General features: G+C 34.0%; 1 protein-coding gene across 1 annotated transcript in view; it reads right to left on the bottom strand.

The window, feature by feature from the left end:
- The window catches only part of LOC131848564 (neural/ectodermal development factor IMP-L2-like), a 99,913-nt gene extending 86,552 nt beyond the window's left edge, over positions 1 to 13,361 (bottom strand). Inside the window, exon 1 of the mRNA XM_059198489.1 lies at positions 13,019 to 13,361. The gene's annotated coding sequence lies outside the window, so the exon portion shown is untranslated. The remainder of the gene's footprint in view (positions 1 to 13,018) is intronic.
- Positions 13,362 to 13,644: the final 283 nt, after the last annotated feature.

Here is a 13,644-nt window from a genome sequence, read left to right as displayed (position 1 = left end):
CGCGTGAAAGAGTAACAAACATCCACCTGTACTCACAAACTTTCGCGAATATAATATTAATAAGATTTGATAAATAAATAAATAGTTACTTGAGTAACAAAATAAATAAGTTACTGTTATCAGAGCAGTCTAGAAACTAAGCATTTTGAGGTTGGCAGCCCTGTTTAAACCATACCAACATACGAGGAGAAAGTAAGTAGGTACAAATGCTGTCAATGTAGCGAAAAACGCGACAACATGTACTTTCGGATATACAGACATAATATCACAACTTTATCTATCTATAAATAGCTTAAAGGTAGCAAGATTTTGTCTGTCTATTTCTTTGTTTACTTCTGAACTACGCAACAGATTTTCACTATAATTTCGACATTTTATTCCGGAAAAAAATTATTTGTATTTTTTGGGGAGCTTTGGGCTATTGTTAGGTTAGGCCTATATAGATCTATTGTACTTCTTTTTCAAAGTTCGCTACCTAGATTCGTCAGGGACAAGAATTGAAGGATATTCTTAGGAGTGATTATTTGATGTAAGGATGGATTTATATAAATATACATATAGAGAAACAAATTAAAAAAAAAATGGCTGATGAATCTTATTGATAGACAAGCAGATAGATACAAGGACGATATGTCTTAAATAAATAAAGACGAGAAAATAAGAGAAGGAAGAGAGAAAGGGGTTGAAGAGGGAATGAGATTGTTAGTAATGTGTTACTAATTACTCCATCGCTAGCAATGTACCAAAACAGGTTGATCTCCACGAGGTTCCTCCTGAAAACCATTGTGATACATTCCTGGTGAATTTGGCACGTTGGCCAAACTGACCTAACTTCAAGTTCATCATATCATCCTGCACTAGTGCCCCGCTAGCGTATACCAATAGCGCAAGTGCTCTAAATTGTAATCATCCATTAAAAAAAGTGATGAAATCTTGTACAGACAAAGTCGAAGGAAATAGAGACTTATGTGAGTACAGAGATAATCTATAATATTGGCTATTTATTTATAATAATGGCCAGTCATTGTATTTTTGGGGTTAAGATATTTTTGTGAGAGAGTGCGTGCTTTGTCACTTTATGCAATTATTAGACTCCAGTAAGCAAACACAATGTGTAAATAACCAAATTCCTGACCAAATTACAGACGGAAATGTACTCCGTTATAATATTTATTAATCAGCAAATGTAATGCATCATTCGTCTTTATTTAGACTAATGTGTAGCTAAGGAAAGTACAGATAATGCCATAATCTTAATTAATATAATATTAAAGGGAGAATGAGATTGTTAGTACTGGACATTAGATAGTTATTTTGTTTGTGGATCCTGATTTTATATGTAGGATATATAGGCGTAATACTGAATATACAACAGACTGTGTTTTGAAGAATTATTCGACAGTCCTACGGCTACCTTTTACCATCATACCGCTCGTCATCGACAGGGAATTCATCACCACACGTGGTTTCACACAGTGCGGTTTCAGAGGAGCTTCCTCCCGCGTACACTTAGATTGTGGAATGAACTATCTGCCGAGGTTTTGCGGTACTTATAGCATGTGGTTTTTCATGAAGGGAATAAGGCTTAGAACAAAAACTATACATAAGTTTACCACCATCGTTGTATAAAAAAAGCTTCTGTTATGGGTACTATATAACTAATATATACTAAGACATTTTTTTTGTAAAAATAATATTAAGATTAAGTACATAATAGAAAACACCCAGACCAATACAAACAATCATACTCCTGAATACAAATGTTTGTATCGTGCGAGCAATCGAAACCGCGACCATTTGAAGTAAAGCGTTATACTAAACCACTAGACTATAGAGGCTGTTGAAATTCATATAGAATTTTTATTTAACCTACATTAAGAACGTTTAAATATAAATAAATATGACATTCAGTTTATAAAAACCTTACCCTAAAGGTGGTAAAATAAAACAGGTTTATGAAAGTTCATGTGGATTATTCGCCGTCTATTCCACGCAGACGAAGTCGTGGGCACTGCTAGTATATATTGGAATGTTATTGTTAATGTAAACAAAGGTTAATAACCCCAGTAAATAGGTCACAGAAATGCTGACCACCACTTCTAGGACGGTGTAATTGAGTCTGACTTGCCGCCTTACGTGTTGTATGACAGACGAGCAGAATGTCAGCGAATTGTTGTTATTCAATATCATTTAAACGAACTCACCGTTATCCGATTACGCAGACAATGGTAGGGTTTTTTTTATATACTGTAATTATCCTTAAAGAAATTTAAAACATTTGTTGAACAAAGCTATTATTCTCACAGTTGCTTCGCAATGTATATACTCAAACTAGCTTTTACCCGCGGCTTCACTCACGTTAATTAATCCCCTTAGGGGTGGAATTTATTAAAATCCTTTCTTAGGAGATGCCTACGTCATAGTAGCTTTGTGCATGTAAAGTCTCAGCCCGATCGGTTTAAAATTGACACAGTTTCATACAAATTTTCATCCCCTGTTTTATTCCCTTGGGGGTAGAATTAGTAATAATCCTTTCTTAGCGGATGCCTACTTCGTAACATCTACCTGCATGCCAAATTTCAGCCGGATCCGTCCAGTGGTTTGGGCTGTGCGTTGATAGATCACTATGTCAATCACCTTTGAGTTATATATATTTAGATATTCTATATGTACGCAAAAATCTTTACTTATTACTGTTACTTGTGTAAAATTACAGTATTTGAGTATATAATATGATTTATACTGTATTTGTTTGACTTTTACAATAAGTGTTGTGAGATAACTTCATACTACTTGCTGTACTCGCAACTTCGTCCGCGTGGAATTTAACTTTATTTTTCTAAAATAAAAGTAGCCTAACTCACTCCTTATTACATCAGCTACCTGCCAAAAAAGTCCCGTCAAAATCGGTCTAGCCATTTCAGAGATTAACCGGAACAAACAGACAGACAGAGATAAAAAGTTGTAAAAAATGTTATTTTGGTGTATGTACCGTATTTATATTCATGTGCATGTAGTAAAAAGCGGTTATGTCAAGGTCTTTGCTTTGCTTATTTTGGATGACATGGGTGTAGGGGAACGTCTGCTTGTAGATGATGATTTTACCAGTTGGTTATGTATTCAATATTTTTTCTTTTTGAGTATTTAATTGAATTAGTGCTAATTGGTGGTTTGTATTCACACACTTAAACTTAAAAATGTTAAGTAATAATAAAATTATTTAAAAGAGCAACACGCAAGTTTCTTGCTCGTTCTTCTTGTGATGAGACAGCTTTCCGAACGAGCGGTAGATTAAAAAAAATGTAATGACTATTCAAAAGTGCTTCAATGTAAGTTTATTTGAATAAATGATTTTCTATTCTATTCTATTCTATTCTAGATGGTGATTACGTCATTGGTAGTTATTTACTTTTTTACACGAATGGCAACCCTCACATTGTCTTTGCTAAAAAAACAATACGTTAATTGAAAAATGTTTACGTAAGCTTGGGGGGAAGGGGTATGAGGCTTGCTAACTTTTGCTGACAAGGGGGATGGGGGTAAAAAATAAATGTAGTAAATCTGCTTAAGTAATACTTGAACGGCCACTTGCTCATTGTTATATGTTTATACATATGTATATAATAATGTATGTATTTTTTTTCTGTGAGGGGAACAATAAAAAAATCTATTCATTTCATTTCTACAGTCTTATATCCTCTTAATCTCACCTCACCTCACCTCAATATTGAAGGTTGTATATGAGTGCGTGTGTTTTAAATTCATATATATTTTTTTTTATTAAAATCAGTGCGAAGCCGTCTCGGACAGCTAGTCTACAATCGAGATCACTCAATGAAGTACTTTTTATTAAATATCCGTGTGAAGCCGTGAAGTAAGGCTAGTTTACGACACTCGAGATCATCCAATAGAGTACAATAGTGAACCGGCTGGCCTTGAGCTAATTATCTCCGGTCATTGACCCGTAGTGGGTTGGAACTGCAACCAAATATCATAGCTATCCGACATAGACCTTGTGTATTCATATATTTCTTAACCGAGTTCAAAAAAAGAGGTATTAATACGACTATTTTTTTATGTGAACCGTTTCTGATTATGGTCTTATGTAAAAATATATCGTAAGTTAGTTTAGTTTAGTAGTTGTGGCAACTTCAAAACTATCGGACGAGTAGTTTCGGAGTTGATTATCACTATCAATATGATTTAATTTAAGTATCTACAATAGGTTTTCTCGGGGCCTGTTTATTTTTTTAATAATTTTTAGAATTTAACTTTTTTTTAATCAAATTAATAAATTTTCTACTATAAGTACCCTAAGTTACTCCTTATAACATTAGCTGTCTGCGAGTGAAAGTCGCGTCAAAATCGGTCCAGCCGATTCCAAGATTAACAGGAACAAATATACAGAGAAAATTGTTGTAAATTATTTTATTTATATAAGTACCGTATATACTTTAATATGCATTTATTGATAAGCTGTTAACTTGAAATTACAAACAGACATTTAAATTTTATTTATTTTTATAGATATATAACCTTGAATAGATATATACTATCTATCATATCTCCTGGATGGTAATGGTAAGCATCGTATATATACTAGCGTTCTTCTATAAATATTCAATTTAAAAACTAGAATATTTTTTTCAAATCGAATCAGTAGTTCTTGAGATTAACGCAACCAAACAAACAAATACTTAAGCATAGATAAAAATTACCTATGCGTATAACTTGTCTTTGTCACCTCAATTGTGTAAGCGAGATAGCATATCATCCTAATTAAACATCAAACAAACCCCAAACATTCCCAAATATAAATGAATGATATAAAAATGCAGTAACTCTAAAATAAAAAAGTAAATTGATTTTAACTTTAATAGCAAAGTTTCAAAGATCATTTTTCAAAATTAGTCATATTTGTCTTGATGTCATTAAAATGCACTAACTCAATAATTAAAATTTTTCTAAATTCAACTTTAATACAAGAATTTTATAGTTCCTTTTTCAAAATATGCTATATTTGTCATAATGTTATTCAAATGCAGTAACTCAAAAATGAAAAATTTTCTAAATTAAACTTTAAAAACAAAACATTAAAGTTCACTTTTCAAATTTCTAATGTTTGCCTTAATGCATTTCATTGTAGTGCATGCAGCGTCTCTGAATGAGTAATACCGTACTTGCGTTGATAGCTACGTGACGTGCGTCGCGTACCCAAAGAAAGTCTATCACGTGTAGAGTGACCAACTCTACTATAATTTTTTCGGGATTTAATACATAAAAAAAACATTGGGACACGAAAAAGGTGGGAAAAGCGAATAATTTTGATTCCAGGGAACGTTTTTTTTTTTAAATTCATTAAGTTGAATACTATCTATAATACTTAAACAAAGGAAGTTTTTCAGATTGTCCATAACAAATAAGACTATAAATATTTAGGCATAAATCTATTAAAATAGTTAAAAAAATTTGGAAAAGCAGAAATAATCCGAATTTTAGGAAACTTTATTAAATTTATTCCCTCGATTTTACCTTTTTTATGTGAAAAAAAAGGTCAAAACATTTTTCAGTTCATCCGTAACAAACAAAACATTAATACATCCCTATAATATTAGTCTACATTGTAGACCACTAGTGAAATACCTCGGATTTCCTTCAATTTCTCATCCTTATTTCCTTATCCTTACTAATATTATAAATGCGAAAGTAACTCTGTCTGTCTGTCTGTCTGTCTCGCTTTCACGCTGAAACCACTGAACCGATTTAAATGAAATTTGGTACACAGATAGTCTAGACCCTGACAAAGGACATAGGCTATTTTTTAATGCGAAAAAAGGGTTACAAGGGGTTGAAAGGGAAGATGAAAGTAAATATGGAAGTATCGTCATTTTACGCAGACGAAGTCGCAGGCGCAGCTAGTAATATAATAAGTTATTGGCATAACCTATCCCATTCGTATTAATATCATCATCAGAGATCTAAAATCACGACATCCCAGATTCAACTGCTATAGTTGGTGTCACCGATCACGTAAAGTACTTGTAACAGTATGTAATAGTAAATATATGTCTGTATAACTCCAATTAACCATGATGTAAGTATGTTACATCCAGGGCGGACCGCGTGGAGGTTGACCTGTGCTACCTATAAGTCGCCATTATAATTGTATTGTATTGTATATTGGACTCCAGTCTCCGCAATTAGCTTCTCATTCAGGCCGTTGTGCGTGGAGCCAGACTACTAAAGTAGCCAGCCAAGCTCCTCCCAAAAGCGCAGCAGACTCCGGGTGTCTTCACAGGCTTCACGGAGCGACCACCGTTCCGATAAATAATCCCTCCCTTTTTTATGATATGGTACAATACCAATTATAGGACCACTAGTTGCTTTTATTATTAATCCCAAAATTTTTTATTGCACTCGTACAATTGTCGTTGAGGAGATTTTTATAAAATAAAAAAAAACTTATTCTTTATTGCCCCAACATTAAAACAACATGTTTTAAACTAATCAGAAACAAAAATGTCATACGAAAGATCTTTGAAAATCCAGAAAAAAAAATTATACATTATACATTACAAATATAAATATAAAAAAAATATTCACAGAATTGAAAACAAAATTCAGTTTAATGCAGGTACAGTATTTGTACAATTGTGGTCTTAAATAAACAAAAATGTTAAACCTTTCGTTTAACATTTTTGTTTCTTATCCCTAAAAGTTCAGAAAAAAATAAATTATAGGTTACTAATCTAATTATAAAAAAAATATTAATAGAATTGAAAAAAAAATGCAGTTTAATGCAGGTACAGCATTTGTACAATTGTGGTCTTTAGTTTAGTTTAGTTTAGTTTTAGTTATAAAATAAAAAATCTTTCTACTCCAACTTTGTTACTCCAACGATAAAACGACATGTAATAAGAAAGAAAAATGTTAAACGAAAGATCCCTAAAAGTTTAGAAAAAAATAAATTATAGGTTACAAACCGAAATATAAAAAAATATTCACAGAATTATAAAATTTGTACAGTTGTGGTCTTTTTTTATAAAATAGAAATAGAAATAATCATTATTCAAATAAACTTAATATAAGCACTATTGAATAGTCAAGTTTTTTAATTCTACCGCTCATTCGGAATGCAGACTCATCACAAGAAGAATGAGTAAGAAACTTGTGTGTTGGTCTTTTAAATGTTTTTTAGCGGTTCGCATCGTCCTTTCTAATACGCACTGCCAAGGACCACACTTCCAGCTTTTGTGTTCCCGGAGAAATACAACCCTGGGTTCTTCTAGTCTATGGTGAATAGATATCTTCTGGGTAAGCTACATCCTAGGTCTTGCCGCAATCCCATTATTAATAAAATAATAATAAAAAAAAATCTACATTAACAAGGATTAGGCATGGGACAATCAACATACAAACCGCTACGCACTTAATTTCTGTCCAATCAGATAACATTGTCAGCGCTATGAATTTTATGTTAGATATTTTCTACAATAACATTATTATCATATTATAAATGCTTCAATAAAATAAAAAAAATTGTACTTTATTACCCCAAATCGTTAAAACTATATATATACTAAGAAATAAAAATGTTAAACGAAATATCCCTAAAAGCCCAGAAAAAATATATAGATTGCAAATCTAAATTAAAAAAAAAAAGCACGGAATTAAAAAAAAATGATAGGTAATTTTTTAATGCAGGTTAGAAAAAAATAAGACTAGGCTAAACGATCACTCACGGATGTCTTGTGATTGATTGATTGAATATTAAAATATCATCAGTAATATTCCTAAGATGATAAGAAATCCTAATTGGCTCTGATTCATTGCAAGTTAAATCACACAGCATAGTGGCTTTGGTGATCTAGCGGTTTAGTGCACTGCCTTACTTCCGATGGTCGCGGGTTCGATTCCTCGCACAGTGCAATCATTTGTGTTCATGACTGTTTGTATCAGCTATCATCATAAACTCAGCTCGTATTCGTTTATACATGTTTACAATAATAAAGAATCATTTTAAATTTAAGTTTGGGAGAATACAGTGACCTCCAGCAGCAATTTTGTTAAGAGCAAATAGTCTAATCAGTGTTCGTAAACCAAACAAACCAGTTCCGGAGTATGACCGAAGGACCAGCCATCATTGTATATATAAAAGCCTTCCTCTTGAATGACTCTATATTACTCTCTATTGCTCTATATTGCTGCATACTGCATTAAAATCCGTTGCGTTCAATAGATCTAAACGAACAGACAGCGAAAGCGACTTCATTTTATACTATGTAAAGAAGTATGTATATATACATACTAGCTGTGCCCCGCGGCATTGTCTGCATAATGAAAAAATATTCAATACTTAAACCCAAAAAAGCCAAAAGAAGTTTCATCGCCCTAGCCTCATAAATGATTTATTTTTCATACAAAACATTTATCCCCTATTTTATTTTACCCCCTAATAAAATTTTCACAAACCTTGAATGTCATATTTATTTATATTTAATCAACAGCATAAAAAATAAGATTCAATCTTCTAACATTAAAAATGACGATGCATCCCATATACATTTTCATCCCCCCTTTCAACCCCTTTACAACATTTCTATCACATTAAAAAGTATCTTATGTCCTTTCACAGAGTTTAGAGTATCTGTGTACCAAATTTTATTAAAATCGGTTCAGTAGTTTTGGCGAAAGCGAGATAGATAGACAGACAGACAGTGTTACTTTCGCATTTATAATATTAGTAGGTATAATAATAATAATAATCTCAGGACAATTCACACAGCGCCATCTAGACTCAAGTTAAGCTAGATAAAGCTTGTGTTATACGTACTAGATAACTGATACAAATACATAGATTTTTTTTTTTGTAAATACATACATATTATACATAGAAAACACCCAGACCGATACAAACAATCATACTCATGAATACAAATGTTTGTGTCGTGCGAGGAATCGAACCCGCGACCATCGGACGTAAAGCAGTGTGCTAGACCGCTAGATCACCGAGGTTGTTAAATATATATATATACATATTAACTGGTTTAAAAAGAGAAAGATATTCTTTAACTCTTTCACTAACAAAACCTTAAAACTGTATAATCAAATTTTTAAACAACCTCAGTGGTTCAGGACAACCTTCCACGATGATCGTAGGTTCAATATACACACACAAACATCTGTATTCATGAGTATATTTATTAATTAATTAATTATTTATCTGTACTTTTAGAGAACCAAGAAAGAATAGGTACCTATACATTGTTAATTAAAATTACATAACATCATATTTATCAGTAGTAAATAACTAAAGTTGTTTGTAATTTTACAAATTTGTATGTGTTTTGTAGATGATTACAATTTTTTTTATCAATACGATAATATCATGATTGTATAATATTCAATGTCATTATATAATTAATAATAATAATAATAATAGCACTGGATAGCACGCCATCTAGCCCCAAGCTAAGCATAGGGAGAATGAGATTGTTAGTGGAGTGTAGTGGAGACTAATAATCCCATTGCTAGCAATGGGTCAGGTTGACACATGACAATGGGTCACCTTGGACAAATCATACAGCGCCATCTAGTCCCAAGCTAAGCATAGGGAGAATGAGATTGTTAGTGGAGTCTAGTGGAGACTAATAATCCCATTGCTAGCAATGGGTCAGGTTGACACATGACAATGGGTCACCTTGGACAAATCATACAGCGCCATCTAGTCCCAAGCTAAGCATAGGGAGAATGAGATTGTTAGTGGAGTGTAGTGGAGACTAATAATCCCATTGCTAGCAATGGGTCAGGTTGACACATGACAATGGGTCACCTTGGACAAATCATACAGCGCCATCTAGCCCCAAGCTAAGCATAGGGAGAATGAGATTGTTAGTGGAGTGTAGTGGAGACTAATAATCCCATTGCTAGCAATGGGTCAGGTTGACACATGACAATGGGTCACCTTGGACAAATCATACAGCGCCATCTAGTCCCAAGCTAAGCATAGGGAGAATGAGATTGTTAGTGGAGTGTTGTGGAGATTAATAATTCCATTGCTAGCAATGGGTCAGGTTGATACATGACAATGGGTCACCTTGGACAAATCATACAGCGCCATCTAGTCCCAAGCTAAGCATAGGGAGAATGAGATTGTTAGTGGAGTGTAGTGGAGACTAATAATCCCATTGCTAGCAATGGGTCAGGTTGACACATGACAATGGGTCACCTTGGACAAATCATACAGCGCCATCTAGCCCCAAGCTAAGCATAGGGAGAATGAGATTGTTAGTGGAGTCTAGTGGAGACTAATAATCCCATTGCTAGCAATGGGTCAGGTTGACACATGACAATGGGTCACCTTGGACAAATCATACAGCGCCATCTAGTCCCAAGCTTGTGTTATGGGTACTAGACTTCATCATCTGTTTCTTCCTTATCCCATTTATTTATGGTCAGCGTAATGTCTTTCTGGGGGGAATAGGATTGTTAGTAATGTGGACTTATGACCTCATTAATGTACCATGTCAGGTTGACCTCCACGCGGTTCCCCCTGGAAATCATCGTGATAAATTCATGGCGAATTTACCACGATGGGCTAACTGGCCTGACCTCATTCTCATCTTATCATCCTCCACTGGTGCCCCGCCAGCGTAAACCGTTAACGCAGGCGGCTGTACCATTCCATTATCATCCATAAAAAAAAATGTTTTTCTGGGGGAAAGGGGATTGTTAGTAATGTGGACTGATGATCTCATTGCTAGCAATATACCACCAATCATCGTGATTAATTTCTTTTTGAATTTGTCACGATGTGCTAACTGACCTGACCTCATGTTCATCTTATCATCCTCCACTGGTGCCCCGTCAGCGTAAACCGTTAGCGAGTGCAACATTCCACTATCATAAAAAAAAACCAACAACGTGACACGTAATTTTTATATATAAAGACTATTTAACCCGAGGAAGTTCGTCAGCGTCACATTGTCCCCGTTTTTACATTTTTTATTTCTGCTCCGCTCCTATTAGTCGTAGCGTGATGTTATATAGCCTATAGCATTCCTCGATAAATGTACTATCCAACATTGAAAGAATTATCAAAATCGGATCAGTAATATCAGATATTACTCCGAACATTCAAACTCACAAATTTCCTCTTTACAATACTAGTACTACCCGCCCAGGCTTTGCACAGACGTATATGTATTATACATATAAGCCTTCCTCTTGGATCTATCTATTGTTAAAAACTGCATTAAAATTCGTTGCGTTGTTTAAAAGATCTAAGCGAACAGACAGAGGAAACGACTTAATTTTATATATCTATAAGTGTATGTATGTAGATACAGGTTAAAAAGTATCATCATCATTACATAGTATAAAACAAAGTCGCTGTCACTGTTTGTCCCTATGTATGATTAAATCTTTAAAACTACGCAACGGATTTTGACGCGGTTTTTTAATAGATAGAGTGATTCTAGAGGAAGGTATATATATATAATACATATACACCCGTGCGAAGCCGGGGTGAGTAGCTAGTATATATATACATCTTTACCGGTTTAAAACGAGCAAGAATCTCGTTATTTCTTCCTCTAATAAAACCTTAAAGCTGTATAATCGAACTTTTTTGACAACCCCAATGGTTCAGCACACCGCCATACGCGATGGTCGTGGGTTCAATGTACATACAAAAAAAATTCTTCTTGCGCATAAAACACCTTTATATTGATATTGGAGCTTTTGTATGTACATATTTTTTATTCCTCCTACGTAAACGTTATACACTAGAGGGGCACTAGTGGAGATTAAAGGTAGGTCAGTTAGTCAACAAAAAACGACTACATCTAGGGGTGACCGCGTGGAGGTCGACTTGACACGGCATGCTATCAGTTGGGTCATTGTGGGGGAGAAGGGGGTGGACTGATAACAATAGTACCATTGCTAGCGATGTACCATGTCAGGTTGACCTCCACGCGGTTCCCCCTGGAAACCATAATGATAAATTCTTGGAGAATTTGTCACAATGGGTTAACTGAGCTGAGCTCATGCTCATCTTATCATCCTCCACTGGCGCCCCGCCAGCGTAAACCGTCAGCGCAGGCGGGTACACCATACCATTATCATCCATAAAAAAACCTCAAAAAAGCGAGTTGCTTTGTAAACTGTTTCAGTTGTTAAGTCATATTAGGCAATGAAATTACAGGATAAGAGGCATGATATTTTAGTCTCGGAATCACAAGGCATGAGTGGTATCACGTATATCAACTGATGACGTGATGACGTGATGACAATAGTGTTCATATAGGTGATGGTACCGCTACCATCAGGGAGACCGTCAAATTTACCACTTACTATTCCAATTAGAAACAATATATGTATATATTAATATTATAAACGTTAAAGTTTGTGAGTATGTATGGATGGATGTTTGTTACTCTTTCAGGCAAAAGCTACTGAACGAATTTTGATTAAACTTTTCAGTAATATAGCTTAAACATCAGAATAACACATAGACTATAATTTAAAAATATATTATGTAAATTGGCCGAAATATAGTGATAAATGTCAAGCAAGTGTAATGCAGACGAAGTTGCATGTGTTAGCTAGTATAGCATAAAGTAACTGAAAACCTTTTGTATAAATAATTTATGAAACAATATATATAATATAATATTTATAACATACACATAAAACTGTGTATAAATATGTATGTATTGGTAATTCTTACTCTAAGACAAGATACATGCAACTGTCTTCCTTAAGGATTGGTACTAGATTTCATTTTCGTTTAACAATGCTGGAAACTCTATTTTTAAATTCATATTATGTGCAGCATTAATTGTTCTACAGATAAAAAGAAGTTCCTAATTTGAAAATTTTCAAAATAAGAACATAAATTCTTAAGTTAAATGTGTATTTTTAATTTGTGCTGTAAATATATGAAACGATTTGATATATGTGTATTATATGTAGAAAACTCTTTACATATATATGTAGGTAATAAATAGAAACTTACCATATAAAAACTGCCACGCGCGTATGACGAAACGATCAAACAACTTACTAACAACACAAACAAACAAACCGAAACACGTGTAAATTTTACTTTATCGCGAAATACAAGAAATATTGTATTCGAAAACAAACAATTACCATTTTGTTTCAAAATGAGAATACGTTTTGCGAACACCACGTGTTCACTGTCACAAAAAGTCGATACTCGATAATCGATAAAATCGATACGATCGAACGCACGCGGCCTGCCGGCGTTTGTCTCGAAAATAGTGAGGGGCGCGCACGAAATCGAAATATCGATAGATTTATTTTCGAAAACCGTCGCACGTCTAGTATTCGCGACTGCGCAGTGTGGAATGCCGCGCTGTAACTTGCAAAGTGAAGGCACTTTATCAGCTTAACATTTAAGACTGTTATATCAACAATATTGACACTAGTGTTGCTAAATTGTCGACAGTATCGATTTTCGATGATCACGCGTTGTTGGAAATTGTAATTACGTCGTGGGAGTTTTACGGTTATATTTTTATAAGGTAGTACGTTAGATTTGACATATCATAAGAGTCTGTAATAGACCTACATGAATAAAGATATTTTGAATTTGAATATTTTGTTATCAAATTGTCG

This window comes from Achroia grisella, unplaced genomic scaffold (genome assembly GCF_030625045.1).
Source record: "Achroia grisella isolate CSIRO2021 unplaced genomic scaffold, CSIRO_AGI_Agris_v1 utg1090, whole genome shotgun sequence".
Taxonomy (NCBI): Eukaryota; Metazoa; Arthropoda; class Insecta; order Lepidoptera; family Pyralidae; genus Achroia; species Achroia grisella.
The sequence above is the reverse complement of the archived record's forward strand: the minus strand, read 5'-3'. Positions and strand labels throughout refer to the sequence as shown.